The following is an 18,432-nucleotide window of genomic DNA, read 5'->3' as shown; positions in this document are numbered from 1 at the left end:
TATCAAAAAAGGAGATAACAACTACAAAAACACTCAAGAGGAAATAAACTTAGGCTTTAAGTTTAACTCCAGGTGTGCCTGGGAAGCTAGGAAAAGGAAGGAATAATAGGCCATAGAATTTTAATAACCTTAAATTTATCACGACAATCAAACTTTTCCCTAATATTAAATTCTAAAAGGAATATCACACAGAATCTAATGTGAGGGATGAGGAGCTACAAAGTGGTTGCCTTCAGTCATAATTTTACAGATGTTTTTCAAATTACTGTTTTTATTTTCATCTGATAAAGACAAAATTAAAACCAACTCTGAAAACATCTCTTCATGGCGTATCACTTTGAGTGTTAAACTAGTATTACTAAATTTATAGAATTTTGAGGTTGCCTTTTAAGGTATTAACTTAATATTGGATTAAGTCACTCAACGAATATTTTGTGTCAAGTCCTGGGCTAATTGCTAGAAATACATATAACAAAGTCCCTAACCTCTGAAATTTCAATCTATGGCAGTTTAGCATAATTGCCAAAGATGTCTCAACTCAGAACTATTTAATTTTAACTGGTCTAAGGTTTCAAAGAAATCCATCATGATTAAGAACAAACAAATTCTGTAGGTTCTATTTAGTGAAATTCCAATTACTTAATTCCCTTACTTAATTCACATGGAGTTCAATTCTGATCAGTTGCTGAAAGAAAACTAATAATCCTAGTACCACAGGTTATCATTCCTAAAAATAGGATGCTAAATCTAGAGTATTAATAAAGCATAGGTTTCAAGTTACTTTCTAATTGTGATATTGGTTTGAGGTAAGCCTCTTATGTTCTTTATGACCTCAGTTGACCTAGAGCATAGGGTTTTGTTTTGTTTTTTAACATCTTTATTGGAGTATAATTGCTTTACATTGTTGTGTTAGTTGCTGCTGTATAACAAAGTGAATCAGCTATACGTATACATATATCCCCATATCCCCTTCCTCTTGCGTCTCCCTCCCACCCTCCCTATCCCACTCCTCTAGGTGGTCACAAAGCACCAGCTGATCTCCCTGTGCTATGTGGCTGCTTCACACTAGCTATCTGTTTTACATTTGGTAGTGTATATATGTAAATGCCACTCTCTCACGTCGTCTCAGCTTACCCTTCCCCCTCCCTATGTCCTCAAGTCCATTCTGTACGTCTGGGTCTTTATTCCTTTCCTGTCCCTAGGTTCTTCAGAACCTTTTTTTTTTTTTGGTAGATTCCATATATATGTGTTAGCATATGATATCTGTTTCTCTCTTTCTGACTTACTTCACTCTATATGAAACTCTAGGTCCAACCACCTCACTACAAATAACTCAATTTCTTTCCTTTTTATGGCTGAGTAATATTCCATTGTATATATGTGCCACATCTTCTTTATCCATTCATCTGTCGATGTACACTTAGGTTGCTTCCATGTCCTGGCTATTGTAAATAGTGCTGCAATGAACATTGTGGTACATGACTCTTTGTGAATTATGGTTTTCTCAGGGTATAGGGCATAGGGTTTTAAGATGGCTAATTAAGACCAGAGGTGTAGGCTATGGACAATTTATAGGGTAATACACTCATCTTGGGGGCAAGGATTAAATTTGTCATTAGCATGCCATTGTTTCTTCTTTACATATTACAAAATGTCAGAGGCAGGACACTATGTTCTTTAGAATTTCCTTGTCTTTAAGATTTGGACTGAACTATAGTGCTTTCACATATGAAAAACATTTTTTTCAACCTGATTATTTCTGTAGGTGGGGAAGTAAAGAACAACAACTTCTGTGGACTCTACATAATGCAGTATTTAAGATGCAAAATTGAGAAAACTTAGAGCCAGTTCTCAAAAAAACACTGAGCACTGTAAGTTGGAAGAAAGGAAAATATATAAGCAGTGTTAACAGTTTTGGGCAATGCCATAGATGACACTGTGACTTAATTAGCCCCCTTTTTCAAAAAAAGACTATTCAGTTTTCACAGAAGTTTGAAATATTACCCAGGAAAATCAGGCAACTATTTTGGCTGATAAGAAGAATCTCTCACCATAAAATGTTATATTGAATAAAGTTTATTTAGTAATAATAGGTTTAAAAAATGGTTTCACTGAAAGATCTTGGTATCTTGTCACCCTGAATCTTGAGAGATAATCAGCAAGGAGAAATTCTTCTATTGAATAATAGCTAATTAAAAAGCTAGATAACTTAATATTATTTTTACCTTGGATATTCATTTTCGAAATGAATATTATTTAGGTCTTAACATTTATTTTCATTAATTCAACTTCATTTAATATACAATGATCATTTAAAGCCAAACTGCATTAAATAAATTTAGCATAACTCTATAGAAAATCAGAAACACTATCACATTTCACTTAAACATTTTAATATTTTTCTTTAGCTTTTGAGGAGCTTTAAGTGTTATGAAAACATTAGACCTGATGAGAAAATACATTTATTTACAGAGATTCATCTTTCCTTTTAAGTAATCAGAGTCCTAGTGAGTCAATTATTTTTTTCATATTGCTCAGAAATGTTATGCCTTAATTGGTCATGTATTTGACCTTTCATGAGAGGCAAACAGTGGACCAAGAGCTGCCTCATTTTGGAATCTCCTCAGAAATGACTAAATGTCTTCCAGATGAACATATTATGGATCAAGGGAGGAGCTAGAAATTAGAATCCACTGCCTCCAAAGCAGGGGAATTTGTAGACTTCTTTTACTTTTAGAACTCAGTGACCGAGAGGAATTAACCCACTGGGCAATTTCCTTCACTCTCAGCAGTATGATTAAGTCATGAAAACAACTCAGTATGAGATATGATATGTATATATTTCTACCCCACTTGTTTCCAAAAAAAAAAAAAGAATTTAAGACAGCTGCAAAGCCTTCTATCCCTTCCCTGTTTTCTCATCATAAATTCATCCAATGTGACTTTCCCAAATGTAAACTTGAGCTACCAGTGGAAGTAGAATGGGACACTCAATTGATTTACTATCATTTGTCACCAGAATATTAATCTGCTAAAACTGGCATTAATATCCTGCTTTAACCCTTCTTAAGGAAAACTTTAAAATGTCATTTCAAGATGAATAAAATATGTTCTATGTTGCTTTTCTTCCTTATTTTATAACTTAAACCTATCTGACGTACAAAATTAAGAACATATTTTAGGCAATTCAGGGAAAATACATTACCAGTACATATGAACTCAAAAACTATACCTAGAGAGACCTTCAAGATGGCAGAGGAGTAAGACGGGGATATCACCTTTCTCCCCACAAATACATCAGAAATGCATCTATATGTGGAACAATTCATAAAGAACACCTACTAAACGCTGCTAGAAGACCTCAGACTTCCCCAAAGGCAAGAAACTCCCCACGTACCTGGGTAGGGCAAAAGAAAAAAGGAAAAACAGAGACAAAAGAATACAGACGGGACCTGCACCTCTGTGAGGGAGCTGCGAAGAAGGAAAAGTTTCCACACACTAGGAAGCACCTTCACTGGTGGAGACAGGGGTGTGGGCAGGGGGGAAGCTTCGGAGCCACGGAGGAGAGCGCAGCAACAGGGATGCAGAGGGCAAAGCGGAGAGATTCCCGCACTGAGGATCGCTGCCGATCAGCCCTCACCAGCCCGAGAGGCTTGTATGCTCACCCACCGGGGCGGGCGGGGGCTGGGAGCTGGGGCTCGGGCTTCGGAGGTCAGATCCCAGGGAGAGGACTGGGGTTGGCTGCGTGAACACAGCCTGAAGGGGGCTAGTGTGCCACAGCTAGCCAGGAGGAAGTCCAGGAAAAGGCCTGGACCTGCCTAAGAGGCAAGAGACCATTGGTTGCGAGCACGCGAGGAGAGGGGATTAAGAGCACCGTGTAAATGAGCTCCAGAGACGGGCGCAAGCCACGGCTATCAGCGCTGACCCCAGAGATAGGCATGAGACGCTAAGGCTGCTGCTGCAGCCACCAAGAAGCCTGTGTGCAAGCACAGGTCACTAACCACACCTCCCCTCCAAGGAGCCTGTGCAGCCCGCCACTGCCAGGGTCCCGTGATCCAGGGACAACTTCCCCGGGAGAACACACGGCATGCCTCAGGCTGATGCAACATCATGCAGGCCTCTGCTGCCGCAGGCTCGCCCCACACTCCGTACCCCTCCCTCCCCCGGCTTGAGTGAGACACAGCCCCCGAATCAGCTGCTCCTTTAACCCCATCCTGTCTGAGCGAACAACAGACGCCCTCAGGCAACCTACACCCAGAGGCGGGGCCAAAACCAAAGCTGAACCCCAGGAGCTGTGCGAACAAAGAAGAGAAAGGGGAATCTCTCCCAGAAGCCTCAGGAGCAGCAGATTAAATCTCCACAATCAACTTGATGTACCCTGCATCTGTGGAATACCTGAACAGACAACGAATCATCCCAAAATTGAGGCAGTGGACTTTGGGAGCAGCTGTAGACCTGGGGTTTGCTTTCTGCATCTAATTTGTTTCTGGTTTTATGTTTATCTTAGTTTAGTATTTAGAGTTTATTATCATTGGTAGATTTGTTTACTGATTTGGTTGCTCTCTTCCTCCTTTTTTTTTATACATAGATATATTTTTTTCCCTTTTTCTCTTTTTGTGACTGGGTATGTGTGTGCTTCTTTGTGTGATTTTGTCTGTATAGCTTTGCTTTTACCATTTGTCCTAGGGATCTGTCTGTCCGTTTTTCTGTTTGCATGTTTGTTGGTTTTTTAGTATAGTTTTTCGCACTTGTTACCATTGGTGGATTTGCTTTTTTGGTTTGGTTGCTCTCTTCTTTCTTTCTTTTTTATTACATTTTATTTTTTTATTTTTAATAATTCCTTTTTTAAAAATTTTAATAACTTTATTTTATTTTATTCATTCTTTCTTTTTTTCTCCCTTTTCTTCTGAGCCGTGTGGCTGACAGGGTCTTGGTGTCAGGCCTGTGCCTCTGAGATGGGAGAGCCGAGTTCAGGACATTGGTCCACCAGAGACCTCCCAGCTCCACGTAATATCAAACAATGAAAGCTCTCCCAGAGATCTCTATCTCAACGCTAAGACCCACTCCACTCAAGGACCAGCAAGCTACAGTGCTGGACACCCTATGCAAATAATTAGCAAGACAGGAACACAACCCCACCCATTAGCAGAGAGGCTGCCTAAAATCATAATAAGGTCACAGACACCCCAAAACAAATCACCGGACACGGTCTGGCGCACCAGAAAGACAAGATCCAACCTCTTCCACCAGAACACAGGCAGCAGTCGCCTCCACCAGGAAACCTACACAACCCACTGAACCAACCTTACCCACTGGGGGCAGACACCAAAAACAATGGGAACTATGAACCTGCACCCTGCAAAAAGGAGATCCCAAACACAGTAAGTTAAGCAAAATGAGAAGACAGAGAAACATACAGCAAATGAAGGAGGAAGGTAAAAACCCACCAGACCAAACAAATGAGGAGGAAATAGGCAGTCTACCTGAAAAAGAATTGAGAGTAATGATAGTAAAGATGATCCAAAATCTTGGAAATAGAATGGAGAAAATACAAGACACGTTTAACAAGGACCTAGAAGAACTACAGAGCAAACAAACAATGATGAACAACACAATAAATGATATTAAACATTCTCCAGAAGGAATCAATAGCAAAATAAATGAGGCAGAAGAACGGATAAGTGACCTGGAAGACAAAATAGTGGAAATAACTACTGCAGAGCAGAATAAAGAAAAAAGAATGAAAACAATTGATGACAGTCACAGGGACCTCTGGGACATCATTAAACATACCAACATTCGAATTATAGGGATCCCAGAAGAAGATGAGAAAAAGAAAGGGACTGAGAAAATATTTGAAGAGATTATAGTTGAAAACTTCCCTAATATGGGAAAGGAAATAGTCAATCAAGTCCAGGAAGCACAGAGAGTCCCATACAGGATAAATCTAAGGAGAAACATGCCAAGACACATATTAAACAAACTATCAAAAATTAAACACAAAGAAAACATATTAAAAACAGCAAGGGAAAAACAACAAATAACACACAAGGGAATCCCCATAAGGTTAACAGCTGATCTTTCAGCAGAAACTCCGCAAGCCAGAAGGGACTAGCAGGACATATTTAAAGTGATGAAAGGGAAAAACCTACAACCAAGATTACTCTACCCACCAAGGATCTCATTCAGATTCGACACAGAAATTAAAACCTTTAGGGACAAGCAAAAGCTAACAGAATTCAGCACCACTAAACCAGCCTTACAACAAATGTTAAAGGAACTTCTCTAGGCAGGAAACACAAGAGAAGGAAAACACCTACAATAAAAAACCCAAAACGATTAAGAAAATGGTAATAGGAACATACATATCGATAACAACCTTAAATGTAAATGGATTGAATGCTCAACCAAAAGACATAGACTAGATGAATCGATACAAAAACAAGACCTGTATATATGCTGTCTACAGGAGACCCACTTCAGTCCTAGGGACACATACAGAATGAAAGTGAGGGGATGGAAAAAGATAATCCATGCACATGGAAATCCAAAGAAAGCTGGAGTAGCAATTCTCATATCATACAAAATAGACTTTAAAATAAAGACTATTACAAGAGACAAGAAGGACACTACATAATGATCAAGTGATTGATCCAAGAAGAAGATATAACAATTGTAAATATTTAGGCACCCAACATAGGAACACCTCAATACATAAGGCAAATACTAACAGCCATAAAGGGGAAATCGACAGTAGCACAATCATTGTAGGGGATTTTAATACCCCATTTTTCACCAATGAACAGATCATCCAAAAGGAAAATAAATAAGGAAACACAAGCTTTAAATGATATATTAAACAAGATGGACCTAATTGATATTTATAGGACATTCCATCCAAAAACAACAGAATACACTTACTTCTCAAGTGCTCATGGAACATTCTCCAGGACAGATCATATCTTGAGTCATAAATCAAGCCTTGGTAAATTTAAGAAAATTGAAATCCTATCAAGTATCTTTTCCGACCACACCACCATGAGACTAGATATCAATTACAGGAAAAATATCTGTAAAAACTACAAACACATGGAGGCTAAACAATACACTACTTAATAACAAAGTGATCACTGAAGAAATCAAAGAGGAAATCAAAAAATACCTAGAGACAAATTACAATGAAAACACAATGATTCAAAACCTATGGGATGCAGCAAAAGCAGTTCTAAGAGGGAAGTTTATAGCAATACAATCCTACCTCAAGAAACAAGAAACATCTCAAATAAACAACCTAACCTTGCACCTCAAGCAATTAGAGAAAGAAGAACAAAAAAACCAAAAAAATTAGCAGAAGAAAAGAAATCATAAAGATCAGATCAGAAATGAATGAAAAAGAAATGAAGGAAACAATAGCAAAGATCAATAAAACTAAAAGCTGGTACTTTTAGTACCAGCTAAATTGATAAACCTACAGCCAGACGCATGAAGAAAAAAGGAGAAGATTCAAATCAATAGAATTAGAAATGAAAAAGGACAAGTAACAACTGACACTGCAGAAATACAAAGGATCATGAGAGATTACTACAAGCAACTATATGCCAATAAAATGGACAACCTGGAAGAAATGGACAAATTCTTAGAAATGCACAACCTTCCGAGACTGAACCAGGAAGAAATAGAAAATACGAACAGACCAATAACAAGCACTGAAATTGAAAATGTGATTAAAAACCTTCCCACAAACAAAAGTCCAGGACCATATGGCTTCACAGGCAAATTCTATCAAACATTTATAGAAGAGTTAACACCTACCTTTCCAAACTCTTCCAAAATATAGCAGAGGGAGGAACACTCCCAAACTCATTTAACGAGGCCAACACCCTGCTACCAAAACCAGACAAAGATGTCACAAAGAAAGAAAACTACAGGCCAATATCACTGATGAACACAGATGCAATAATCCTCAACAAAATACTAGCAAACAGAATCCAACAGCACATTAAAAGGATCATACACCAGGATCAAGTGGGGTGTATCCCAGGAATGCAAGGATTCTTCAATATATGCAAATCAATCAATGTGATAAACCATATTAACAAACTGAAGGAGAAAAACCATATGATCATCTCAATAGATGCAGAAAAATCTTTCAATACCCATTCATGATAAAAAACCCTCCAGAAAGTAGGCATAGAGGGAACTTACCTCAACATAATGAAGGCCATATATGACAAACCCACAGCCAATATCGTTCCCAATGGTGAAAAACTGAAACCATTTCCTCTAAGATCAGGAACAAGACAAGGTTGCCAACTCTCACCACTATTATTCAACATAGTTTTGGAAGTTTTAGCCGCAGCAAACAGAGATGAAAAAGAAATAAAAGGAAACCAAATCAGAAAAGAAGAAGTAAAGCAGTCTCTGTTTGCAGATGACATGATACTATACATAGAGAATCCTAAAGATGACACTAGAAAACTACTAGAGCTAATCAATGAATTTGGTAAAGTAGCAGGATACAAAATTAATGCACAGAAATCTCTTGCATTCCTATACACTAACGTAGAAAAACCTGAAAGGGAAATTAAGGAAACACTCCCATTTACTATTGCAACAAAAAGAATAAAATACCTAGGAATAAACCTACCTAAGGAGGCAAAAGAGCTGTATGCAGAAAACTAGAAGACAGTGATGAAAGAAATTAAAGATGATACCAACAGATGGAGAGATATACCATGTTCTTGGATTGGAAGAATCAACATTGTGAAAATGACTCTACTACCCAAAGCAATCTACAGATTCAGTGCAATCCCTATCAAACTACCAATGGCATTCTTCACAGAACTAGAACAAAAAATTTCACAGTTTGTATGGAAACACAAAAGACCCCAAATTGCCAAAGCAATTTTGAGAAAGAAAAACAGACTTGGAGGAATCAGGCTCCCTGACTTCAGACTATACTACAAAGTGACAGTAATCAAGACAGTATGGTACTGGCACAAAAACAGAAATATAGATCAATGGAAAAGGATAGAAAGCCCAAAGATAAACCCACGCACATACGGTCACCTTATCTTTGATAAAGGAGCAAGAATATACTATGGAGAAAAGACAGCCTCTTCAATAAGTGGTGCTGGGAAAACTGGACAGCTGTATGTAAAAGAATGAAATTAGAACCCTCCCTAACACCTTACACAAAAATAAACTCAAAATGGATCAAAGACCTAAATGTAAGGCCAGACACTATAAAACTCTTAGAGGAAAACAAAAGCATAACACTCTATGACATAAATCACAGCAAGATCCTTTTTGACCCACCTCCTAGAGAAATGGAAATAAAAACAAAAATAAACAAATGGGACCTAATGAAACTTAAAAGTTTTTGCACAGCAAAGGAAACCATAAATAAGATGAAAAGACAACCCTCAGAATGGGAAAAAGTATTTTCAAATAAAGCAACTGACAATTAAAGGATTTAATTGTCAAAGCAATTAAAAGGATTAATCTCCAAAATTTACAAGCAGCTCATGCTGCTCAACAGCAAAAAAACAAACAACCCAATCCAAAAATGGGTGGAAGATCTAAACAGACATTTCTCCAAAGAAGATATACAGATTGCCAACAAACACATGAAAGAATGCTCAACATCACTAATCATTAGAGAAATGCAAATCAAAACTACAATGAGGTATCACCTCACACCAGTCACAATGGCCATGATGAAAAAAATCTACAAACATTAAATGCTGGAGAGAGTTGGAGCAAAGGGAACCCTCTTGCACTGTTGGTGGCTACATAAATTGATACAACCACTATGCAGAACAGTATGGAGGTTCCTTTAAAAACTAAAAATAGAACTACCATATGACCCAGCAATCCCACTACTGGGCATATACCCTGAGAAAACCATAATTCCAAAACAGACATGTACCACAATGTTCCCTGCAGCTCTATTTACAATAGCCAAGATATGGAAGCAACCTAAGTGTCCATCAACAGATGAATGGATAAAGAAGATGTGGCACATATATACAATGGAATATTACTCAGCCATTAAAAGAAATGCAATTGAGTTATTTGTAGTGAGATGGATGGACCTAGAGTCTGTCATACAGAGTGAAGTAAGTCAGAAAAAGAAAAACAAATACTGTATGCTAACACATATATATGAAATCTAAAAAAAAAAAAAAAAAGGTTCTGAAGAACGTAGAGGCAGGACAGGAATAAAGATGCAGACATAGAGAATGGACTTGAGGACATGGGGAGGGGGAAGGGTAAGCTGGCATGAAGTGAGAGAGTGGCATGGATTTATGTACACTACCAAATGTAAAACAGATAGCTAGCGGGGAGCAGCCGCATAGCACAGGGAGATCAGCTCAGTGCTTTGTGCCCACCTGGAGGGGTGGGATAGGGAGGGTGGGAGGGAGGGAGACGCAAGAGGGAAGAGATATGGGAACATATGTATATGCATAACTGATTCACTTTGTTATAAAGCAGAAACTAAAACACCATTGTAAATCAATTATACTCCAATAAAGATGTTAAAAAAAAAAAACCCACTACACCTAAGGTAACTTAAACAAAAATAATACTTCTTTGTTTAATTTGTGATTTGAGGTTGATTCTTTCAGTGCTTATTTAAAGAAAAAATAGGCCTAAAAAAAGGGCGGGGGCAAATAAAAATTTGTAAATTTCATCTACAATAATTGGTAAAAGACACCAGTTACGTATACATCTATGATTCCTTAATCAAAGGGATAGAAAGGATTATAAGCACAATATGCTTCTAGGTATGACTCCCTACAAAGTCTGGAATCCATGACATTTGGCTTCTATCATTTTTACAATAGAATCTAGAGGTAAGTAGTCTGATAAACTGTCTCACTGGAAATGAGGTTAGGAAACTGCAGAGATTTGGGAAAATAAAGTAATGCATAAAGAGAGCCATTTGCAGCAACAGAACACTGAGGGATTTATATAACAAAAATTTCAGAAATGAATTATTTGGATTGATGCATTTGAACTTTAAAATTTTTTGAGTTAAAATCATTAAATCAATGACATTTAGAAACAGTCATGTTGCCTTCTGTTCTCAACAGATTCTAAATTCAGCTACATGTGTGTGTCTTGTGATCACAAGATCTGGTTACAAATAGCAATAATTGTTACAAAGCAAATTACATGGTGGCACAGGAAAACACTCCCCCTTCCAGCAGAGAGGAAAGTGGTTACCTCACTTATATAGCCTGAACGTTATATAATGAAGATTACAGACTTTAAGATTTCAATAAAGGATGTATGCTAAAACAGAAAAACTATTTGATGAAAATTAAAAAGATTGCTTTATTTAGTAAAGAACTTCTAGAGCACTGATGAGAAATATTTAAGTGTTTATTGGCTACGGAAACTGCTGTTACTAGGAAACAAATTTATTCATTTCCACTCATAAGCATGCGGGCATGCAAATAAGAGTTTTATTCAAATAAGGCTTGAATATATTACAACATATTACAATATACATCGCAAAATAATATTGTATAACAAACACTGTACAACATTTATACAATATTATTTATATACAATGTATATTTATGTATTATATATATAATTGTAACAATATACTACAATTATATATACCATATATTACAACTTGGAAATAGGTAATTTCTACTTAGATAGACTCAGTATACAGACAAAAATGACTCATGAAATACTTAAAATCATGAATTGTTAGAGTTTTAACCCCCACACATTTTAGTAAAAAATGGTCAGGGCATACCAAATTTTAGGGCTAAAAATGGCAAACAGGTGAATGCTGACTAGTTGGTAGTTGCTGCCTCCAATACAATGCAGAAAAAGGTTCTGAGAAAAAGAGCGTAATTGATTAGCAACTTGTGTCGAGGGTAAAGAGGGGCATAGTCACTCGCTCATCTCCAGATCGAGCACATCTTAGCCTAACCTGTTCATCTCACGGTGACTGAAAAGAGTCATTTGTCATTGGGGAATTTTAACATATAAAGGAAGTTTGTTATTGGGCCACTTGTAGAATTCGCGTTCCCATGTTTTGTTTGGTTTTGTTTGGTTTTGTTTGGTTTTTCCCATATCACAACAATGTTCCCTCTTACTGAAATCATATTCTGCCCACTTTCCAGAATACAAGTCTCAGTTATTTATATCACTGTTGGGTAAACATGTCCTCTACTTAGCAGTACTCAAAGCCGCCTCTTCTAGCTTCTTAAAATATACACATACCAGAAAAAAGATGAAAACTAACAATGCCATCACCCACAGCCTCACTACTAGAATCTGGAAAGAATCTTAATCAATATAGGGCAGAAGCAGCTGGATTGAGAAAAACCTACGATGGCTCCATTTCACTGTACAACCAGTCTCAGCTCTGAAGAAAATGCACATGCACTTTGACCAATATAATTTCAGGTAGTTGTCTTAATTCAGAAGTAGATTAAACAGTTGGTCTCATGAAATTCAGAAGAGAGCAGACAGGAAAAAATGGGAAAATATAAGAGGAATGGACAAAAGAGTCATATGCTGGAACACAAAAGTAACTGAGGGGAAGTTTAAGTTCAGTAATATTGACAACTCTCAGGCAGTTATCCCAGGAGCAGAAAGAGATGCTAAAATAGAGGTTCTAAGTTCCAGTTATTTTCCTTGAGTATATCACTTTACCAAAACTACAATCTATCACTTTTTTCTAGGCCTATGCAGACCCTCATTCTCCACCATCTGTTTTAGAAATGCAGCCCACATCACCAAGACATCTAAATTGTGATGTTCTTATCTCCTCATTCTCACATCTGCTTGCTGAAAAATTAGAAAAGTTTCATTTCACTGTATCTGAGTATCATTTGTCAATCTCAATCCTCCAACTACTTTCCTTTCTGGACTAATTCTGGCCTTTCAAAAATGTGTTTACCCCTTTACTTTTTCTCTAAAGGCAATGATTTGGCAAGTTTACTGTTCATCATTGCATGCAAGTTGTGTAATTTCATAAATGTATTTCATATACATGACAGTGATTAATAAAGAGAGTGGGAAGTTCAGAAATCTTAGAGGGTTGTACTCAAAACAAGAACTCAACTTCTATGCCTTCCATCCTTCTTTCCTCAACCTAAGGTTTTATGATGGTAGCTAATCAGCAAAAACAAAACAAAACAACCTTACCAGGTGCGACAGAGTGACTCAGAAGGGATTATTTTATGTAATTTTTAATGCCATAAATTAGTTCGTTTATTTAAATGCTAATCTATTGTCCTAGCATAACCCTCCCATGGCAGAATCAATTTCAGTAATGATGCTGATGGCTGCAATATGATCAACTGAAGCCTCTACCACTAGGTACAAAAGGAGTGGAAATGATAGACAACTCATTAATCATTTATCCCAGAGATGAAAGTGTTCAGTTGCTGATGGGGTACTGTAGGTGAATGCTGTCAAAATGAGAAATATCAATTGTCAGGCCTCGTGCATAATAACGGTAGAGCTATTTTTAAGCTTCTCTGAAAATTACAATTATGCTCTTTTTCCCTACAGTTCCCTCACGTACGCTTGGCAATTTTGTTCTATGAGAATCCATTCTCATTCTGCTCAGATGTCTGTGCTTGAGAAAATATATACTCCTCAAAACTTAACATAAGATATTTGAAAAGTTATTTAGAAATCAGTAGAATTTCACATATTGGGAGTGAACTCTTAAAGAATTGAGAAGCAAAAGAGGCAAACCAGGAAAGGTACTGAATAACTTTTTGGTTCATTTTCCCCCATAGGATATGTTTTATCAGCAGCGAGGACAATATACATTTTTAATTTCTCAGATCCCTAGAGGAACAGATATATTCTATAATTCATACATTTTCTGTAGAGATAACAGAATTTAATGAAATAGACTTAAAAAATTTTTTGTTCACCAAATTAGGTGAACAATGTTACCAAAAGAAATGACCTTGAGAATCTGCCCCAGCTTATCTCCAATTTTTTTTTTTTTTTTTCATTGCGGTACGTGGGCCTCTCACCGTTGTGGCCTCTGCCGTCGCGGAGCACAGGCTCCGGACGCGCAGGCCCAGCGGCCATGGCCCACGGGCCCAGCCGCTCCGCGGCACGCGGGATCCTCCCGGACCGGGGCACGAACCCACATCCCCCGCATCGGAAGGCGGACTCCCAACCACTGCGCCACCAGGGAAGCCCTCCGATTTGTTTAATGCTTCCAGTGGAAAATAATGTTCCTGGACTGGAGGAGTATTCTCTTCTGGAAGCCAGCAGTATCTTACCATTCACTTAGAGTTATACTCATTTTTCCAGAAAGAATTTAATGTATTTCAGAAGTCTATCTATCTTTAAAAACTGGTGCATTCGTCCTAAGAGTCACAACTGATCCTACATTCCATTTTTGAGGAATGGAAGGACGTCAGATTTAAGATGAGAAAACTTATTAACTTCCCCACATTTATCAAGTTGCTGAGTATTTTGCTCCATAAATTATACATCTTCATCTATTTGGAGAACATTTATGTGCCATAAAGCTACACACACATAGTTGTACAAATATTAAGTATACCTGCTTAATGAATAATACAAATTTCCAAATTACTGGGGAAAGTACTTTTTCTTTGACATAATTGATATATGTAGCACAGGAACTTTGTGCCATTCAAATTTTTACTATAATCAGCTATCAGATTACTGGATGCTAAAAAGGATATTTCATTTTACCTACCACATGTCTGACAGTGGCAACTTCTTGAATTGTCACCAGCAAAGTATATGGCTGCAATATAATAAAATGTGGACAAACATGAATTTTGACATTTGCTCTCTCAAACTCCAGGCTTTCTTGCATACATGTCCCTCACACCCTGGCTCACCCTCCCTCCCCATGTACATACGTATGTATACATATAAGTGGAGCTAATATTCTTTAAGTTAAAAGATGTAAGATCAAATCATTTGCATGATTTCTTAAGAAAATGCCTGTTTCAAGTTTATGATACATTAATCCCTTCAAATGCTCTTCCAGACTACTCTTGTCTTTATATTTTAAGAGCCCAACTAATTAGATTCCTATATCTTAATTTCCAGTTATGAAATTAAGGCAACATGCTTTTCATAAACTGAATGGTGAAAGGATTGTATGCACTGAATTACTATTATTGCTGCTATTTCTGACATTACATAAATTATCCTTTAATCCTAAAGTTACCTTCTTAGCAAAGCCTTTCAAAACATTGTATTATTAATAGTAGATCAGTAAGAAAATTGCATTTTTTAAATTAATTTTTATTGGAGTACAGTTGCTTTACAATGATGTTAGAAAATTACACTTCTGAAAAATGTAATGGGCAACCTCTACTTCCTCAAATTATTTCTAATTAGAAAATAATTTTTGAAAGTCCAAAATTAGAAAATTAAATAAAGTGACATTTTTTTTTGGCTGCAGAAAGAGACAAGATGCTATGATACTCTTTCCAGCAATTATAAATATTAATCTGAGTGAATTTGAGTCTGAAAACAATGCTCATGTCTACCTCTTCCATTAGATATTACAGCTCCTCCAAGGCAAAGATGGTGCCATCAATCCTTTGAAATCATAACCTTAAATGTCTGGCGCATGTAGGCACACTAATGCTTCGGTCTTTGATGGAAGCATGGACATGCAGGCATGTTCAGAATTCATCACTTAAACATAAGTAGCTTGTTAAATTATTGGAAATGAGTTGAGTAAAATGCACTCTACACTGCATTGGACAATAATTAACTAAATTCTAAACACAGAGGACAGGTGTCCTGCCACAGGCCCAGAGCCAAAACAGAGGAGTCAGAAAATATCCTGAGGAACATCTAGGAGAGAGAAGATTGAAACAAAGTCATTAATTATGTAATACTACCTCAGGAATATCAGAACTATTTTATAGATCCATTTCCCAGTGTGTTAAATGGAGAACAAAATGCACTGTTTCCAAATATGACAAAAGAGACAATTAAGAGAAAGAACCACATCTGTTTATTATTCTTATATATTACTGTAGAATATGAAATCTAGAAAAATGCTTTCCAAATAATTAAATCTCAGTAATCATTTTCATAATACCTTATAGCAAGTTTCTTCACCTCATAATAATCTGATTGTTCATTATGGTAAGAACAAGATAACAGGTCATGGGTAACTTTTATAAAAGCCACTAACGTGTGTGTGATATGCATGTTCATTTATTTATACATTCATCATTATTGTAGAAAAACTAGAAGATGCAGATAAGAAAAATGCCACTTAAAATTCTATTCTTGGGCTTCCCTGGTGGCGCAGTGGTTGAGAATCTGCCTGCCAATGCAGGGGACACGGGTTCGAGACCTGGTCTGGGAAGATCCCACATGCCGCGGAGCAACTAGGCCCGTGAGCCACAATTACTGAGCCTGCGCGTCTGGAGCCTGTGCTCCGCAACAAGAGAGGCCGTGATAGTGAGAGGCCCGCGCACCGCGATTAAGAGTGGCCCCCACTTGCCGCAACTAGAGAAAGCCCTCGCACAGAAACGAAGACCCAACACAGCCATAAATAAAAAAATTAAAAAAAAAAATTCTATTCTTGAAAGATGGCCACTGCTAAAATTTTATATTCTCCAATCGTGTTCCATACAAATATATTCTATATATACCATCCTATAACTTGCCTTTCCCTCCATTTATAAATATATCATGAATCGTCCTTTGTCAATAAAAATACCCATACTATTTGAATAGTTAGTATTCCATTGTATGTATGTGACAATTTCTTTACTCTTATTATTGAACATTTAGGCTTCCAAGTTATTATTAAAAATACTGTGATAACCATTTCATAGAAACATACACCTTTGTGTACTTATCCAATTAATCCCTCAGAAAATATTTCCAATATACTATGTCAAAGGGTATAAAGCTTTTTAAGGCTTTTGATACATATTACTCACTGTCCTCAGGAACACTTGTACTAATAACATACTCTCACAAGTTGTTATTTGAGAATGTTCCTTTCCCATATCCATGAAAATACATATTATTCAATTTACACAGGCAAGTGAACAGTATCCTGCTGTCATTTTAATCAGCATTACTTTATTACCAATTTAACATTTATTTATGTTTGTTGGCCATTTTATTTTGGCTGTACAAGTCCTTGATCAATATTATCCATTGGTTGTGTCTTTTCCTTAAGGGTTTCAGAACGTTCTTTGTGAATTAAGGGTATTAAATTTGTATGCATGTTGTAGCTTACCGGTTTGCTTGCCTTTTAACTCTTTATGGTATTTTTGCCATACCAAACTTTAAAGACTTGGAAGAGAAGCAAGGGTGTGCCTCCATCCACTTTCCTCTTCTGCACTGCTATGTGCAGAACCAACGGTAACCACTTGATCCTTGTTTTATTCCTATTATTTCCCCACTGCGTTGATGCTGGCTGTTTGAGACAGACAGTAAAATAGAAGGGGAAAAAAATGAAGGAAAAACATTTCCTTTTCATGATAAAAGCTAAATCTAAAGAACAAATCAGGAATCAATTTTTGGATTTTATCTACTGCTTTTTACATCCAAAGAGCCACTGACATGTTTTTTTCTCTTTTGGTGTATTAATACTAAATATAATAAACCCTCAATTGTCATAGTGAATTATTCTCCTATACACAGCCCATAAAGTAGGACATGGAAGTATAAAACAGTAATTAAAAGTACAGATTGGGAAGTCAGACTACTGGAGTCTAAGTCTTGGCTCTGCTATTTATTAGCTGTATAACCTAGGACAAGTGACCTAATGTCCCTATGCCTTAATTGCCTCATGTATAGAATGGGAGCAGTAATAGTGTATCTGCCTCACAGGGCTACTGTGAGGATTAAATAGGATAATGTGCATGGTACCTGGCAAATAAAAAGCACCAACAGTAACTACTGTTCTCAGTAATATACTGTTGGATTAGATATTGACTTTACTTATGAATTTATCATGAATATTCCTAAATGAAATCAGTTCTTTGTTTTGGCAATCTATGTTAATCTGATACCTGGATTACACTATCTTTTAAAAACATTTTGGGAACTTTCCTTCTGTCTATATACTCTAGTAAAAAATTAATACTTTATAAAGATTAATATTTTCATAAAGTGCTTTCTATAATCAGTAAAGAAACCTACAAAATTTTCGAGTAGGAGGGAAGAATAGGCAGATGATGTAATGGGAGAGTAGTGACTAGATGAGCAGTTGTCCAGCTAGCCCCATCTCTGCCATGGCCATGGGGGTCACAGGCCCTCTATATGAGGATGTTGAACTAACACCCAAAATGCCTCTCCCCTCTCTCTGACGCCTCTGAGCAGATGTTAGACGTGTACAACTACTTAGTGCCCACTTGTTTTAACTACAGCTATCCCGAAGGAGAACAAACCTCACAGTGTACT

The sequence above is a fragment of the Delphinapterus leucas genome, chromosome 9, assembly GCF_059928025.1.
Source record: "Delphinapterus leucas isolate spDelLeu-1000000601 "Yukka" chromosome 9, BTC_Dleu_Yukka2, whole genome shotgun sequence".
NCBI classification, from domain to species: Eukaryota; Metazoa; Chordata; class Mammalia; order Artiodactyla; family Monodontidae; genus Delphinapterus; species Delphinapterus leucas.
The sequence above is the reverse complement of the archived record's forward strand: the minus strand, read 5'-3'. Positions refer to the sequence as shown.